The sequence below is a fragment of the Aptenodytes patagonicus genome, chromosome 11 (genome assembly GCF_965638725.1).
Source record: "Aptenodytes patagonicus chromosome 11, bAptPat1.pri.cur, whole genome shotgun sequence".
NCBI classification, from domain to species: domain Eukaryota; kingdom Metazoa; phylum Chordata; class Aves; order Sphenisciformes; family Spheniscidae; genus Aptenodytes; species Aptenodytes patagonicus.
In genome coordinates, this window is record NC_134959.1 from 9,117,673 (window position 1) to 9,135,860 (window position 18,188).

Genomic DNA, 18,188 nt, shown 5'->3' on the forward strand with positions numbered 1-18,188 from the left:
TTATGTGAAAACAGGCAGGGAAAAACAGCTTCAAAAGACTGGAGAAAATGTCATGTAGAATATGTGACCCCACACGAGCAGAACTACATGCAACATATTTTAGGCTAAGGTTTAAAAAAGTATTAATAGGTGCCTGGAATTCTAGCTTTGTATTCAAGCTCTTAATTGGGTGAGTTTTCCCATCAACATCCTGACTGAATTCAACGGGGGCTTTCTGTGAAAGCCAGTTAACTGAGATTGGGGTTTACCTCTAGACTGCAGAGGCTTTTTTTTGAAGTGTTGACCTTAGGGTCTACATACAAGTATTGTAGATTTGTATCAAAGGACTCAAAAACTTCCTTTTTTTTTTTTTTTTCAATTCTATAGAAAAATATATAAATGTACCCTACAATTCTGGGTTTCAGTCTGACATGTAGCCTAGGTTAAGCAGTGCTTTACCGAAATGTTGGGCCTCCAGGACAGAAAGAGGGGTTATTTATCTATATTTTATCTGTAACTGTATTTTTATGTTAACTGTGAAAGTGATTTAAGTGACCTTCTGATATGGTGAAAGTGATCCCAGAGACATTCAGACATGAAAGTGAGAGAAGCCGTCCCCAGGTAGCTAGCCCGTCAGAGGGCTGGCCAGTCAGATGGCGAGTGAGAGAGATGCTTAGATGGTCTTCCAGGCATGTAAAACATACCACTCGGTTGCAGAGCTAGTTCAGTCTTCCCAAATGCTAGTATAGGAAAGAATATTTTATTGTGCTTTTTTATCATAAAGTATAGACATAAGCTCATCTTTGGAAATGCTAACTGAAGCTGTTGACCTCCCTACCTTTAAAGACCGTTTCTTCATTTGTCTACCAATTTAGTTCAGAGATCATTCTCATCTTGCCAGTACATCCCAAGTATATTTACTGTAGCTGACATAGTATGTACTTGGAGCCAGGCAGGCTGCTCTGCTAATGGCTGTAGGTATTACAGGTACCCTTCAGACAATTTGCTTTTGGGCTATGTTCTGTGCTTGATCCATGACTTCTGGGTCAGCATGGACCTCATTGGCAAGCAGAATAAATCGGTGAGGATCATTACTGAAACTCTGCAGAGGGGCTACACTGCTGAGCGAGGGAATCGGTCATCTAGACGGTCTTGTGCATCCAGCAGAGCAGTGCTTCTTGCAGAACAGACATTGTTTTGCTACCAAATTATAACGAAGCCTCAAGGCCAGTGTGTACCGGGCCAAACAGAAGCAATAAACTGTTAACCCAAACACAAGCCATAGAATTAGCAACAAAATGGAAGACCAAACACAAACAATAGAAGTGTATTTCCCTTCAGTGATAACAAAATGCTTGCATATGTATTGAATATGTCAGTGATCAGTTCTGCCTCCCCTATTCTGAAGTGTGGTGTCAACACAGCTAGTGCTTTTTTTGCAGATTTGTATACACAAAAATATACGACTATTGTCTATGCTTTTAGTTATGAGCAGTTTTCATAAGTACCTTCACAGTTACAGATGCAGGGAAATTTTGCTAAGGAGTAGTTAACACTGAGGTGCTGACCACGGCTTTTTCACCTTGACTTGTCTATATCTGGTTCAGGTCTAGTACATGTATCCCTGCTGTAGGCCAATTTCTTTCCTTGTTTCTACTGTCATTTTCCTACACCCACACATTTCACCAACTCTCCTATCTGCATGCAAGCATCATATCATCCACTTGCTCTAGACTGTGCATCACAGTTAAGTTCTTACCTGCTGCCCATTCACCCCTCTGCCACTCTGATATTTTTAGTCTTTCTTCCTCAATTTGTTACTCACCATTCTTACAAGTATAAGAGCACTGTGTTTTGGGCCATCCAGGCAGATTTTAAGCAATGTTTAGGTGTCTTTCTAGGCAAACATTGTTTACTCTGGAGTTTAGAAGGGGAATAGGTGCATCTGCAGTTAGGTGGTTGAGAAGCTTAGGTAAATTTAAATTTTTGGTACTTCATTATGGAAGTACTAGTGAATTTAGGCACCTACCAAGGTTCAGTGGTGCTATAAACAAGGCTAATTGGATCGGAGATTGTGACTTCGGTCAATTCTATGTGCCTAAAATCCTGTTTAGGGAGTTTGCATCCTAACCTAATTTTCTGTCTCTTGATAACTGCTTTGGGCATCGCATATACATAATCTGCCATATTTTGGAAATACACCAACTGCAGTCATTGTATTTAACACCTGTAGGTGTGTGTGTGCCTGATTTGGCAGGGGAGGGCGGAGGAAGGGAAGACAGATTGCTGCATCCATTCCTAGCAAATAAAAGTATAGATTACTGAATATGGAATCAATTTCCCCCGCTGATGCCCAGGTGACAAATTGTAACTTAAATGCCAGAGCTGAATAGAAGGGGATCTCTGTGTTTCATTTATTTCTCCTAATCAATTATGCAGCTCTCAGCTGGAAGAGAGATATTCTTGTCCCACCACAGACTTTGCTCCAAATATTACTTTATTACCTGATTGTCAGACAAACATGCCAAGTAATAAATTGATTTTCACAGAAGACACAGTGGGTGAGACCAGTGTGTCAGCAGACAGTCTTTTGAAAGCAAGATGACAAACAAAAGCATAGATTGAGTTAGTAAGGTAGAATACAGTCCCTCTGACTTGCTATGAGACTAGGTAAAGAGGGGCGGGAAATGCCAGTCATTTTGATAAAGCGTCTGTTTTGTTTAAGACATAAAAAGGTTGCTTTAAAATAACTGAATGTTAACAATAAGAATGGTTGGTTGAATCAACCTTCCTTGTAAAAAATAAATATATATGTATTCATCAAAGCTCATATTTGTGCTTGTTCTTGACTTTGATAATGTGAACAAGTTGAAATGGTTTTGGTTAATGAGCCAATTATATTCAGACAAGATCACAGTCATGCAGCATGTTGTGCTTAGCTAAATTGCTATGTAAATAGCTAGTAGCTTTCTATGCATCTCATACTCCTGAAAATACAGTGAAGAATCAACATCACTTGTCAGCCTGAATTTGTAATTTTTCTTTCCTAAGTCCTCCAACTTTTTTTCACCCTTAATGTAAAGTACTAATACTGAAATGCAGCCAAGTCTTCCACATCTGAATTTGGGATAATTTGTAAAAAAGAGACCAAACGAAATACAGGAGTGTTAAAAACAATTAATTTATCTGAAAGATGTAGTAAAAGCTTTCAGTGGAGTTTATCTGCAGAACGTGGAAAACAAGGGCTTGCTTGAAAGAATTTTGAGACAGAATGTTTGATCCAGCTGCTCAGGGGTACATGGTGTGTTCCTGGGTTTACTTTCTGGGGTGATGCCATCTGAGTGAAAACATGTCTTCTTGGCTAAATTTATGCTACATACTCCACTGAATTTGAAATTATTGGCAGAAAATTTACCTGTGCTAAAGGACATTTAATTTTGTGTTTGCCTTTGTGTTTGAAAGCAAAGTGAACATACATGATAAAGTATTTTTATTCCATTAAGGAATAGAACAAATACGAAGATTTGAAATAATCAAATTCAAACATATTATGCTAGATGAAGTGTAGGTCTGAATATTTAGTCCTTCAAATATTTCATTCTACATCCTTGTCAAATAGCTTAAAGCATTAGTTTATCAAAACAGCACTCTTAAATGGAATAAAAATAACTTAAAAAATTAATTTACATTACTCTTTCCTCTATTAAATTTATTGTAAGATTTACAGAATAAAACATATCCTAGGAAAAAAGAATTCCTAATAAAAGTAAAAAAAAAAAAAAAAAGACAACATGAGAGACCTCATAGCATAATTGTTTCTGCTTTCTCAGAAGAAAGTCATAGAATCATAGAATAGTTTGGGTTGGAAGGGACCTCTAAAGGTCATCTAGTCCAAACCCCCTGCCGTGGGCAGGGACATCTTCAACTAGATCAGGTTGCTCAGAGCCCTGTCCAGCCTGACCTGGAATGTTTCCAGGGATGGGGCATCCACCACCTTTCTGGGCAACCTGTGCCAGTGTTTCGCCACCCTCAGCGTAAAAAATGTATTCTAACAAACTAGAAAGATCAGAACCAGCATCAGAAAAGTAACAGAAAGTCTCCTACTTAGGCAATACGATAAACAGACAATGTTGTACCATCTACAGTTTGTGAGTTTTTTGGTTATTAGACTCAAATGAAAAAGCGAAATAATTTAAGTTACAGAACAAGAAACATAGTATTGGTGAAATGTTTTTTCACCACTAGATAAAACAGTTCTATTATTTTAGAGGGTATGCTGTTCCTTCTTTTCTCCCTTCATTCCTGGTTAACCAAAACTTAGTAATCTGTTGGTTGTTTAGGAGGGAGAGATATTTGATTGAGAAAAAAAGCAAGTTTATATTTTAATAGTTTCCTGTTTATTGGTAAGTAAAATGCAAAATCTACTGTATCTAACCGAAGCTAAGTTTTGGCTTAAGAATCCAACTAAGCTTTTTTCAAGGTCAGAGCTCCATTGCTTATTCAAGTTGTGTCCTTGGTTTTCTGCCCTTTCTCTCTAGCATTTCTTTTTCATTCCTGTCTCACACAGATGCTTCTTGTCTTTCCACTTCTCTCACAGACATGCATCACTTCGCAAATTAATAACTAATGAAGCCCCTATGCCTTCACATGCTTTGCCTTTATTCTGGCTGGTGACGTATGACTATTTTCTGTGAAGATTTCTTTAGTTTGAACAATTGCCTTTGTAAAGCTGGACAATTATTTATAACAGTTATCCTGAATAAATAGCAGCTGTTTAAATTATAAAAAATGATAGGTATAACACCATTCATACCAAAGTATTTTGAAACGTCTATCTGTATCCTAATTATGATGATCATTCTGTTTAGACAATATTAATACTTTTTTGACAATAGAATATATACATATTCTGATTTTTTAAAAAAATCTATGTAACAGCAATGTCCAATACCTCGGTTGGTTTTCTTAGCTTTACCTTAAAGCAATTTTATCTAAAGAGGGAAATTAAGTTTAAATCAATAATTAAAAACTAAGCCTAAACCGTACTTTGTTTTCATCTTTCTCAAAATAATTTTCTGAAATATGCCCATAATCATGTTTCTGTTTCTTTTCGTTTCGCTTTCTGTGCAATGACCCTTTGCTGTAAAGTATCTTTTAAAAACATAATTATTTTCAGCATTAACAATCCAGAGTCCTTAAGGTTGAATAAGTAAATGTAAAGTTCTGCAAGCAATGTGTGGTTTTTTAAGATACTTGGAGAACTTGGTGAGACAGATCCTTGGCTTTTAAAATATTATGGTTTCCATGGTGGTATCCAGTGTTTTACACTACCTGAAGACCTTGTCCTGTGCCTTCAGGGCACGCTCAGACAGTTTTCATATGTAGTGATCTGCAAAGTGAGAATGAGCTGTTACTGTACCTGAAACTGTTATACAGGGGCTCACAATGTAGGCAGAAAAAAATACTTATTATCCCAGCAATTTTTTTGCATCTGTTCCGTTCTTGAAGGATTTGAGGGAATACGTGTATAAAGGTTCTTCATAAGGCTGTATTGAAATGTGTTCATGATCTAGTGTTGCTGCTTCAGCATTGTAATGAATTCTAAAACACAGGTCTTGAGCTTCCAAATAACCCTAATGCTAATTGAATCTGTAATTCATTTTATCTTCTTCCCCTGTAGTAGAGATGTAACTACTATATTATACAGCAGTTGCCTTATAATTAACACTGTTTAGGCATACTCTATCAGGCACAAAGTCTGGTCGGGAAAATCAGTTTCAAATTACTTTTTCCAAAGGCGGGAAGTGTTGATTCTAGAAAAAGTTCTCTGCTGCTCCTCATGGGAACTGTCATTCAAGTGCTTGGTATCACAGTGTCTCTTAGCCCACATTTACTGACTGGAGTCTCTCAGGATGGTGTACGTATGGGAACAGTATGATGACTGTGACGTATTGTGGAGAGGAAGCGTGACTAAAATGCTCTAACCATGGTCATACGGAAGCCAGGAGACAAGATATACTGTGGCAGAACAGTTTATTTGTTCCCTTTTGGCAAAACTCTATATTCAGACAATATTGCTCATTTCCCTAATAAAAATATATAATGGAAGGTGATTTTTTTTGTTGAGCACAAGAATACAAAACCTGTATTTTTTCACTGAAGACAATTTTCTTGGAAAGTTCTATATTTATTGGGCACTAGAAATACTATGACCTTACATGATAACATCGACTGGTCTAGTGGATACTTGTTTAACTGTGTCATGTTTGGCACTGAATTTTAAAATTATATAGCTTTTGGTAGTGCCTGAGACCATTAATTTAAAGTGTTATGCCATTTTAGAAGATAATTAAGTTTTGTGAAAGAAGAGCCAAAATGGAAATCAGTCTTTTTTTTTTTTTTATCAAATGAATGATTTAAGCTCAAAAATAAAGTCCGTGCTACATGTAGCATAGCCACACCCCTATTATATGCACTAAATACCTATGAAAGATATATTCAGGATCTGTGAATTGCACTAACAAGCTGAAGGGATGAAGTATAGAGTCTGTTTTCCTACTATTTATGTAACAAATTCCTGTGGACGTGTAGATATGGAGATGCTTAATTATTTACAGTTCAAGTTAATTTTCAAACCAAAGCTCATTAATTTTTGTAATGCTAGAAACTCAATGTGTTGTTGCAGTGAAGATATTAAATTAAAATATCAGATTTTGGTAATTATATATTATTCTCATGAGACAGCTGGAGTGTAACTAAATATTGTTATTTACTTTGCAAAATCATAATTACGCCTATTATAGTTTTGATCCTGAAACATGATTAGAGCAAATCTTTAACGACTGAAGGTCTAACAACAGGGCATTTCTTAGAAAACTAGGAATAAATTAAAAATAGAAAACAAAATTAACTGCAAATTGCTCTTTTTAGGAAACATAGCATGTCACACAAACTCCTGGAAAGGGACTATCAGAGTGAAAAATGGGGTATGTTCTAAGTAACATTCAGTTAAAAGATACCCTTGTAAATCTGTGTATGAATAACAGTGCTGCTCATAAAGGGTATCTGATTGATCATATGGAAGTCTCAAGCTCTCGTTTTGTGTATGAAGCAGGTAAATCTTAAAGCTTCTCTTCCAAAAAGATGTTCTGTTTCAGAATATGGCAGCTATTTGTGGTATTTTGGTATTATACAGAAACCATAATTCTTGTTCTACAGGAAATTCTGAAATTGGATAAAAGGGAATATACATATGTGACTGAAGTAAAATTGGCATAGTTCTGAAAAAAGTTCTAATGCAAGAATGTTTTGTTAAAAAGCTTTTAGAGAAAGACATTATTGTAAATTTCTCACGATTTAAATGAGTAATAATAGCAATATGCAAGAGGACCTCAGAGTAATGAGCCCACTGTTAACTCCTGTGGATAAACAAGAAGAAAATGCAGATCTCTTCCTTTTTCCTGAGAAAAGGTGAGTAAGAGGGGATGTTTTGTTGCTAATCTGTGGAAAGTAAGAGAAGCTAACTGGATTAGCCAGGCCTCATTTACATGTCAGATACGGGACAGATGGGAAGTGTTTGTTTAGAAATGCAATATTATAGTAAGATTAAATTTATTCCTGTCTGTACATCTCTGAATGAGATACGTCAGACTGAACAATGACCAAAGTCAAAACGGCAACTTTCAGTTACAGAAAAATGTGAAAGTTGTAGGTTAAAGCAGAAGAAAGGAAAGACTCATACAATAGGATTTTCTTTTTTGTCATAGTGACTCAAGTGATTTCTTCCTGAAAAGGATCAGCTGTGAAGGGTAATTTGATGATACATAGAGATGTGGTGGCAAAGAGCAGCAGAGATATGGAGGTATAGAGGTGAGGAGAGATAGTGGTGGTGACTGGTGTGTTGCTTGGTTGTGGCAATTCACACCAGAAACGTGTGGGGCCTCCCAGGGTAACCCTGAAGTTGCAGCCATCCAGGCTGGCCTTGGCTTGGGAGACCTCAGTAGAGCTGAGGGGATGACCTGTCCCTCATGGGGACTTCTCTATGCTTTTATGGTGAATTGTAAATGAGTTGTAACTGGGGAAGGGCTGGAATATTAGCTTACTGCTAGTGTACAGTGTATCCACACCTATAAGTGGAGGGGCACGTGGAGAGAGAGTAGTTCTGCCTATTGCTAATTGTTCAAACTGCTTTAAGTAGATGTCTTATTATCTTTCCCTGTTCCACCCAGTTACATCCTGTTTAAGCCCCTCTAACTTACTGCTTGGAAGTGAAGAAGCATTGCTCCTTCTTGAATGACTTTCACTAGGTCTTCTGGGTGGGTACTTGAGATGTTACTGTTAAATTTCATCAGTTACCTCTGGGGAGAACTCTAGTTACTGTTGAATGCGGGCTGGGAAAAGGATTACATATTATATTATGCCCTCCTATGATCCCTTTCACTGAGAGGAACCAAAGCAAGTTACATTTACTGACATGTCAAAATCTGCCGTGTGCTCATGCCATTACAATCTTAGCTGGATGAGGAAGCTGTGTTTCTGGGTACTGAATTATTTAGACTTGCATAAATGTGTTTCCTGTGCTTGGCCTGTACTGGCACTTGCAGAAAAAGGCTTTGCAAGCGTGACTGTGTCACAGCACTTGCATTTTAGAGAAACAGGGTACAAGTGAGCTCTCCCTGCTGTGGGTTACAGTTAATTTCTCTTTGACTTTCATGAGAGGAAAAAACACTTCCGTGTCATCTTAAAACTCTGTTCAAAGCTTGTTGGAGTCAAAGGGAGTTGCCAACAGGCTTGGTGTTATCAGTGCTCAGATCTGCAAGCAAAGGTGAATCTTCTGCAAAAGAGTTCAAATTCAAGCACACTGAATGTCAGAGAAATATGTAAAATCACGTAGTTTTTTTAGCTGGTAATTATTTATTAAATTTCTTCCAGTCTAATGGAGATTGTCTGTATATTCTCTTGGTGGTCTATTATTACATTATCAGTTAAGTGTCTCCTACATATTAGTGTGTGAGTGGCACTTGAGGTAGTAATTACTTGTTGTTTCAAGGGCAATGTCACATGTGTTTAGTGTCTCTGTCTTTGGTGGCGTTTTAATCCAGTAAAGTTAAATGGCTTTTTTTACTCAAGGGAATAGCTAAAATCTCCATCTCTGTGGCTGAATTCTCTGGAGTCCTTAAATCAAAACAGTGACATGTACCAGTAACAACAATCACAGATGTGGTAAGAGGAGTGACAAGAGAATTAAAACATATCAGCAAGGTAAAGAAAGCTGTCTTAAAAGTCTCTGCCAGGCACTCTTTATGAAGAATTTAATCAATCTTATGCTGAAAAGTCAAACATATATTTCAGAGCTCTCTATAAGTTGGAAGCCAATTAGTCCTGTGTGGAATCAGTCGATATCTTTTTTTTAGTTATTATGTTGTTTTAGTACATTGCAGTATTATTTTTATTAAGGAAGAAAGGCTTCATGATAATATAGTCACTAAAACAACCTGGTGTTTTGACCTGTTCTGGTCAGAACATTTAACAGATAGAAATCCATGGGGACACTGGATTTATACACTGTGCCTTACTCTACATGAATGGTGTTGCATGTGATTAATTCTTTACACTCTACATCTATCCTTGCATAATAACAGCAGCCGTCGTGAATCTGAGTCTCTCTACCTTCTCTAGGCAAATAAGAGTTGTGCTGCTTGTCCAGTGTCTTCATCCAGCAGGCAGCTAGCAAAACCAGTGTCCTGGTTTGGGCTGGGATAGAGTTAATTTCCTTCCCAGTAGCTGGTACAGTGCTGTGTTTTGGATTTAGGAGGAGAACAATGTTGATAACACACCGATGTTTTAGTTGTTGCTAGGTAATGCTTACGCTAGCCAAGGACTTTTCAGCTTCCCATGCTCTACAGACTGAGAAGGCTGGAGGTGCACAAGGAGCTGGGCGGGGGCACAGCCAGGACAGCTGACCCCAACTGGCCAGAGGGACATTCCATACCATGTGACGTCATGCTCAGTGCATAAACTGGGGGGAGTTGGCCGAGGGCGGTGACTGCTGCTTGGGCTGGGCATCGGTTGGTGGGTGGTGAGCAATTGCATTGTGCATCGCTTATTTTGTATATTCTTTTATCATTATTATTATTTTCCCTTCCTCTTCTGTCCTATTAAACTGTCTTTATCTCAACCCACTAATTTTACTATTTTTTTTTCGATTCTCTCCCCCATCCCACTGGGTGGTGGGGAAGTGAGCGAACGGTTGTGTGGTGTTTAGCTGCCTGCTGGGTTAAACCACAACAGCCAGTAATACAAACAAATCTCTTGCCATTTTTTTTAGCTTAATTTACATCTTTTAATTTGGACCTTTCAGGGTCTCTTTCTCTGGCTCAGCCCATTAAAGTCAGTGAGAACCATTAATTGATTTTTTTTATTTTTTTTTTTCTTTTTTTTGGCTTCCAAGTACAGGCAAGATACCTAAGATCATGTGTAACTTTAAGCAAGTGATGTAACTAGTCTTAATGAGTCATTGATATGTAGTGGGAGAAAATTTTCAGTTTAGATCCTTTCACTGAAGAATGTAGGTTCAAGTAAGATAAAATATTATAACTAACTCACATAACCATTAATAGGTACTTCCAGGTTTTACAAAAACTTGCAATTTTAGAAGTGAAACAGTATTTCTTGAAATAGGACTGCCTTTAAGAACTCCAAAGACAGAAATTTAGCCTCAATTCTTACAGTTCATTTTGAATTAACGCAAAACACTGGCTTCTCAATAATTAAATAATGCTTAATGATCTAAAAACTTGGTAATTTAGTTCTATTCTTGTGACTGGACCTTTTAAAGAAATAATTATGTAATTGATGCAAAGAATCTGTGGACATGCTTGAAGTTAGGTATAATCACAAGAGTATTTCTTTACCGTTCACTATATGGAAAAATGAGTAAGAGCTGTGTAGTACTGGAACCCTTGATATGAATACTTCATCTGTGGATGATTTTACTTAACACTGGTTACAATGTAAGCTTATGTTTGGTTAAGCTGAAGTTTTGCGTAAAGAAATTTCTATCTGTTTAAGCAAAAAAACCCCAAACCATTAAACATATTCAAGATTATCATACCATACAATTCGCCAGATAACTGCAATATGCAGGTTAACAGGAATGGTATGTGCTGTACGCAGTCCTTGATTGAACTCACAAAATCTAAGCTCAGCTTTTAAGTTTTGCTTTGTTGCAGGAAGAACTTTGCAAAATCTAAATCCACTGAAGTAGAATCTATACTATAGTATGAACTTCTCCCACCTACTTGACCGTGATGAAAGCTGATATTACAAATGGACATTAAAAGTGCAAGAACATGACAATGTGCAATTTGTAAGAACCAAAATTTGACCTATGCTCTATAAATATAACAGATTGATTCTTTGCTATACTGCAACAAACCTGTCAGGAGAACAGTTTTTTATGCAAAGCACTTCCAAAGTTCTACTGTGTATCTTTAGATGAGAGATTATGGTACCTCAGATTTTGGAACAGCTTCAAAGAGTTTGGTTAAAGTACCTGAACTATTAGCAAAGTTATACACAGTCTGATACTCCTCACTTTAGAGGAACATTATTATTGCTATTATAGCGTGAATAATTTCTTCCCTTAAGTGATCAGTATTCACCACTATGTGAACTGCAAAATTGCTACGATTGTTTAAAGCACTAGTATCTTGAAACAGGTCTTGTAACAGAAAGCAAGCATCCAGCTGCCCTAAGCTGCTCAGCAAATTCTACCGAGCAAATGTCTTTACTCTGGAAAGAAAAATGTTTAAAATCAATCATAACAAATGCACCTTTCTGTAAAATTCGCCCTGTCCAGCTGCAGGGCTTTCTATATATCATTAGTTATGCTATCACAAATGACATCTTAAGACAGGAGAAGAAGTAGGAGAACTTCCCTCAGTGTTAGTAAAATAGTCTCACATGCTAAAACAAAAAACCCAAACAAACCTGTCTATTTAAACATTTTAAGGTGGCTATGAAAAATGCTTGGCCTCTTCATGAACTCCTGAAGTTATGATGAAAAACCTCTAGTAGCCAAGATAAGATTTTCCCATATGACTCTCCTTTTAGGCATCCTCGTGACTGTCAAGGAATTAAAAGCATCTTTTGGTGCTTTGTTCTCTCTGAGATGCATCACTGATGTCACAGGGCAAAGGGAAGGATAAATGTGCATTCTGTAGTTCATCTGTCTCAGAGCCTTGTGATGTGCAGGAGTAAATTACTGTATATCTGCCGGGTGCAGCTTACATGGTCTAATGCCTTTTAGGTGAAGGCAGAACCACGTGTGCTTTTCTTGAAGGCTGAATTGTTGCAGTACTCTTGTCACTGTCAGTGTTCATCTGTGATCACTTCCTCAGGTACTGACACTTGGTATTTTCCGCAGCTTTGCTCTTCTCAGTGGAATTTGTTAGTGTAGGCCGTCTTACAGACATGGACACTAACCGTGTTCATGAACGTACATTGATTCAAGAGGACAGTACGAAGGAAGCTTCCTATTTGTCAGTTGGTTCTTGCATACTGTCTCTTGACATATCTTGTACTTCTTTCTCACCTTTGTCGGTCTGTAGTTTTATGGGACAAGATCCCATTTCTTCAGTGCACACTTCATGTGTAACCCAAAGGCTGCAAATCTGATAAATTTAGTATTGTGGTGTATCAGTGAAGTATTTCTTACAGTTTTCAGCATTATTTTGTAGCATATTAGTAGGGAAAGGATTCTGTCGCTTGTTCCCAAGCAAACTAGACTTACAGCATAAAAGATTTGAGTCTGTGCATTACAAAAACAGCACTTTGTTAGGAAGTTTGGATTTTTGTATTATTGCTTAGCATATTTCTTAAGTTCATAACTTAAGTATTGTCTTGTTTACTTACAGGTACTTGCATTTCTATTCCATTGGATAACCCTCACTGGTGACGGCTTTATACATAAATCAGTTCCAATGAATTTATCTAGAATCATGATGAAATTTGCAGTAAATGACAAAAGTTTAGTTGTACTTCATTTCAAGTGGTGAATTATCTGATTATGATCTATCTATTCATTAAACAAGGTGAAGATTTATTTTTTTCATCTGTTTTAATAGCATTTCTGCAGAACATAAAGCATCAGTTTTGTTGTGGCCTTTTTTCAGACCCAAGCGAGTACGGTATTTCCTTTACAACTTTCTCGGGATTGAGATAGACAAGGTTCATAGGTTCTTGCCCAGAAAATACCCAGGAGACTTCAAAAGGCAGATTTTCTTGCTATGCAAGCAGAAAATTAAGTCCTAAGATCAGTTTCTTCGAGCACATAAGCTTTTCACAATTGCTTTTCTATGACTGTCAGACGTAGTAATGCCAATTTAATTGCATAATGTGAGTAATCAGCATTTCTAGAAAACCTTCCCCTAGCCCCATGTACCTTTTATTGGCTGTTAAAATGAGTTTATTGCTGGTTTATTTTTCACTGCCTATCAAACAGATGTTGCTCACTCTCTGAGGGATTTTTCAGCTTTTCCCAGTCACTCTGGCTTGGTGACTTGCCAGATGTTTAGTTTCTCTGCTGCATTTCAATAAAAGTACTGGAGATATGGAAGAGCTTGTGGAAGTAACAGGAACACAGATAAGCGTTCTTGCTGAGAAGATGCTTCGAAGAGGAAAACATGCAGAAACCTTGAGAAGAGCATAATGCATTCATAAATGTCTACCGCATACAGATGTGCATTTCCATTGTTATCTTTCACTAGGCCTGCATGATATGATCTCAGTTGTTTCATACTCTAAACTCACTTCTCTCACAATTAGGAACACAGGTCAGATGTTTTTCAAACTGAATTAATAACTCAAAACAAACAATCATAAGTTGGACCAATCATACATTCATTAGTATTCCGCAATCAAAGTCATTCCCACTGGATGAAGAACAGAGACAGAAGGAGAAAAAGGCAATCCATATGGAGGATATTAAAAATAAAATGTTTGTAAATATTAAAAGATCAGGTACCACTATCTCAATGTTAATGGATTTTCCCAAACTTCCTACCGGTTAGTCATAAAATAGTATTGCTCTTTTGTTAAGGAATCTTATTGTTAAGGAAAAAAAGGGGAAAAAATCACCTGAGAAAACATCTTAGGTAACACTTTAGCTATTAGTTACGATAGGTGAATAGCTTAAAATGAACTGTACCAAGACTTTCTGAAATGCCTTTGCTGTTGTAATCCTGCTGTGGTCTTAAATTGAATACAGAGGCAGCCACAACCTCCCCAGCCCAGCAAAAGCAAACTCATCAAAAATACTAAAACTAAGTTGTTGCAATTTTTTTTCTTTTTCTTCTAATGTAGCCTTTAAAGCTAGCTGAATAAAACTTTTAGGAAGAGGAAGTTTGAAACAGAAATGCTAATGGACAGCACTGGTCTGTCCACGTGTGCTGAGGGACTGGACAGCAAGAAAGACTGTTGCCTAATCTTGTGTCCTGCAAGCCTTAGTCAAGTGGCAAGGAAAGGTTTAGAAGAAAGTTCATTGTGCTTTTGACTGGTTTTAATTCATTTTTGCACTTCCCAGAGGTGAATCTGAAGTGGGGAAAAATTAAATCACTTCTGCTGGAAACAATTTGTTTGCTAAATTAGGTGTGTTAAACTGGTGACAAAATCAAAACTGGGCTGAATTGCAGGGTTCTGTTTTAATAAAGAACAGATGTAGGACAGTCACTTGAGAGAAGGAACCACAGACAAATAGACTACTTGGCTACTTGTGGACTGTGACTTTTGGCCAGTTTAATAAAAAATGAATAATGGAACTGACTGGAAAGTATTAGGAATTATCTATCTCTAATAAGAAAATAATTCAAAATGATGGAGCATTAGAAAATACTAATACCTGTGTTGAGTACATTAGGTCTGATCACTGTCAAATGGAGGAAAAAAAAGTCTAAGAAATCTTCTGAAAATTACATTTGACAGATTAATGAAAGATACTATAAGCTCTGGAATTTGTTTGATTTCTGGCAAAGGCATATATTATTGTTTGTATTGATGCTTTTTTTTTAAACTGAAGGAAAAAACTCACTGAGTCTGTTGCTTTTACAAATAATTATTTTGGTTTTCACTTCTGTCTGATAGAACTCACTCTATAAAATTTTTTGTAGGATATTTCATCAGTACGTAAAACATGTACCTGTTGGCTTTTAAAAAAAACCCTGAAAGCTTGTAAATGTGAAAGATATTACCAAAGCCTATATTACATATTAGTCAAACCATTTTCTAGCAAGGTTCCAGGTGTTATGAGTGGGAAGGATTAGAACAGACACTGTAGTTCCTTTTGAATACAGTTAGTCAGATGTTTGGGTGCTTTGTTTTTATCAATTTCATCACCATCACCTTGCTTTATTACAAAACATTATTTTAAACAGTATAATAAAGCTATTTTCCCCACTCTTTGGTGCATCTAAAGATCACCCAGAGAAAAGAAATTTGGATCTGAAAAGCAAATGGCACTATTCCATTTATAACCTTGACAAACATACTTTTGTAGAGATTAGGCTGAATAAAACAAGTCTGTGACTCCTTCGAAATTCAAACCTAATCTCTTTAAGGCTTTGAATTATATTCCCTATACACGGCAGGGGATAATTCCAAAAGCTCCACTCTGACCAACCTACATGCCATCAATTTAAATCAAATCTCATAATTAAATTACAGATCAAAAATTATTACAGTGGTTTTTCAGACTTTTTTGTAAAGACTTTGTGGCAAATTGAAATATTAAAGACCAAAGAAATCTCTGCATAGAGGGTAAGAGAACTTCTGAAAATGTGATGGCATAAAAAATGGGCATGGTAGAAGTGTTTTGGACTGTTCTAGGTACTTTTATAACATACTTCTGTCAACAATGAAACATCTGTTTATGGATCTCCTATGAAAGCATCAACATCTATTATGATGTAAATATTGCATATACCTTGACAGAGGTGTCCAATATATGTGACAAAGGGCTGGGAGAATAAAGTTGGAATGGAAATCCTGTTGAGAGCTCTGTGTGGATGCTTGAACGTTGCATCTGTGTAAAGACAGGGCAGGAGAAAATGCTTCAATTTCATTTGTCTCCCGTATCCTTCCTAACAGGGGTGACTCCTATGTCCTGGCATATGCTTTAGGGATGGATTTCTGTCTTAAGCTTGCTCTTATTTCATCCATATGAGTTCTCAGGTATCCTAGCAATTTGCAACTAAAATGACTTACAAGAGAAGTTTTACAGACTTATCCATGTTTTAGGCCATATTAGGGAGGGAGATGATAGACCTTCCTATTTGCTGTGTGCTATTCAGATCTCCTGAGCATGCACACTCTTAGTATTATAATAGCCCTCTGTTCTTCATACTCACTATCAAGAAAACTCCTGCTAGAACTTAGCATCGAAAGAATAAGCCCTATAAGGGTACAGCTCCTGCTTACTATGTTTAGGTTTTAGCATCAAGTAGAGATGTGCTGTAGATAGTACAACTGTCTTACAGGCGTTCAAACTACCTGAAAAACTTGACAGAGTTTTAGAATATTACATATTGTTGTATTTGGTTTAGGTGCAGAAATGCAGATGAGAAATGCCAAAGGTTATGTTTAAAAACATAAAAATAATTATTGTACATTAAAATACATTGTATAGAAACAGCAAGTACATTTAAATACATTTCAGAATTTACTAAGTTCAGACCTTTGCCAAGGAAACATCTCTGTTGTATTTTTGATTTGTCTTAGTATTTATTGAAATACTCAAATTCCTGCTATTATTCTCCACCATATACATTCCTGAGCATATGAAATGCTGTTTGCCGAAATACAATTTTTAAATAAAGCCATGCACATATATAAAGTTGTTTATGTCTAAAATGGTAGTCAGAAAATACTTGCATTAATTTTGGAGATCATGTAGCCCTGTCCAGTTACTTGCCTAAACAACAGGGAGGTCAAGCCACTTGTCCCAGATCACCTACACAAAGTTTGAAAAAGAGCAAAGCTAACAGTATTTCTAGTACTTTAAATTGATTTGCAATCAGTTTAAATACAAGGTAAAAAAATATGTATAGAAACATTTGAAAGACCAAATGTGATGTCATGAGGGTGCATACATTTAACAAATTTGGCTCAACGTATTCTACAAAAGGATAGATTCTTTCTCTCCAGATTTTTGTATCCCTCAGTAATACACATTTCTTCGTATCTAAGCCATCTGACTATTTCTAAGTTAAGCCAAATAATAAAATTAGACTTCTGCTATGGAGAATCAGATTCCCTAATTGCAAATGTAAATGTTGCCAGATGTACTGCTCCCCTCTTCCAATTAATAAATTATTAGAAAACACAGTTAATAAGGGCCTGGATATCTAGTGGTTCAGACTGCTTCTAGAAGGAAGGAGAGAGAGGAAGAGAAGGTAGTTACAGTGTTAGCACCAGTGTGGATTTGGGGAGTTTTTTGTAGAGAACTGGAAAAGAAGGATTCAACTCTGTTGCGTTATCACATGCAGAAGTGGAAAAGTGAAATAAAGGGAATCAGCTTAAAGAAAACAGGGCAAGTGATTTCTATTTCTGTGTTGAAAGTGACATGTCATATCTGAAGTGGGCCAGAAACTTCTTTTGATCACTGTTCTCTGCTCACAAACTATGGGTCAGTCCTAAAGTCTATTTGAAATTGTCTACTAGTTGCAATGACTGGTTATGACTGTTTAACAATGTCCCACTTGTAACACCATGGAGACCTCGCTATGTAGCCTAAATGAAACTCTGAAATTCTTTAACATAGTCTGTCAGCATTATATGCAAGAATAATATAAAAGTGACAGTTGCTTTCATAACATCTTTAAAAATCTTACATTATTCTGATTTTTTTTTTCTCTGGTAGTGTTAATGCTTTCTCCCTAAAATTTTCAGAATTAATCAGTTTAAATTTCAAAATATCAAGAAATTGTGTGGAAGAAAACACTGATCAAAATCTGTAATATATCAAAATACAGAATTTTTTAAATCATCAAGAAGTAGTTAGAATTGCACATGTATGGTGAGTGTCCTCCATTCTACTGACCGTGTTCACATCATTCCCCTTCCCCTCAAGTCCTAAGAACTCGCAATGTTTTGCTCCCATTATCTTCTTTTGGCACAATGTGAGCTGCAAGTTGAATAGATCTGGGGACAGCCAA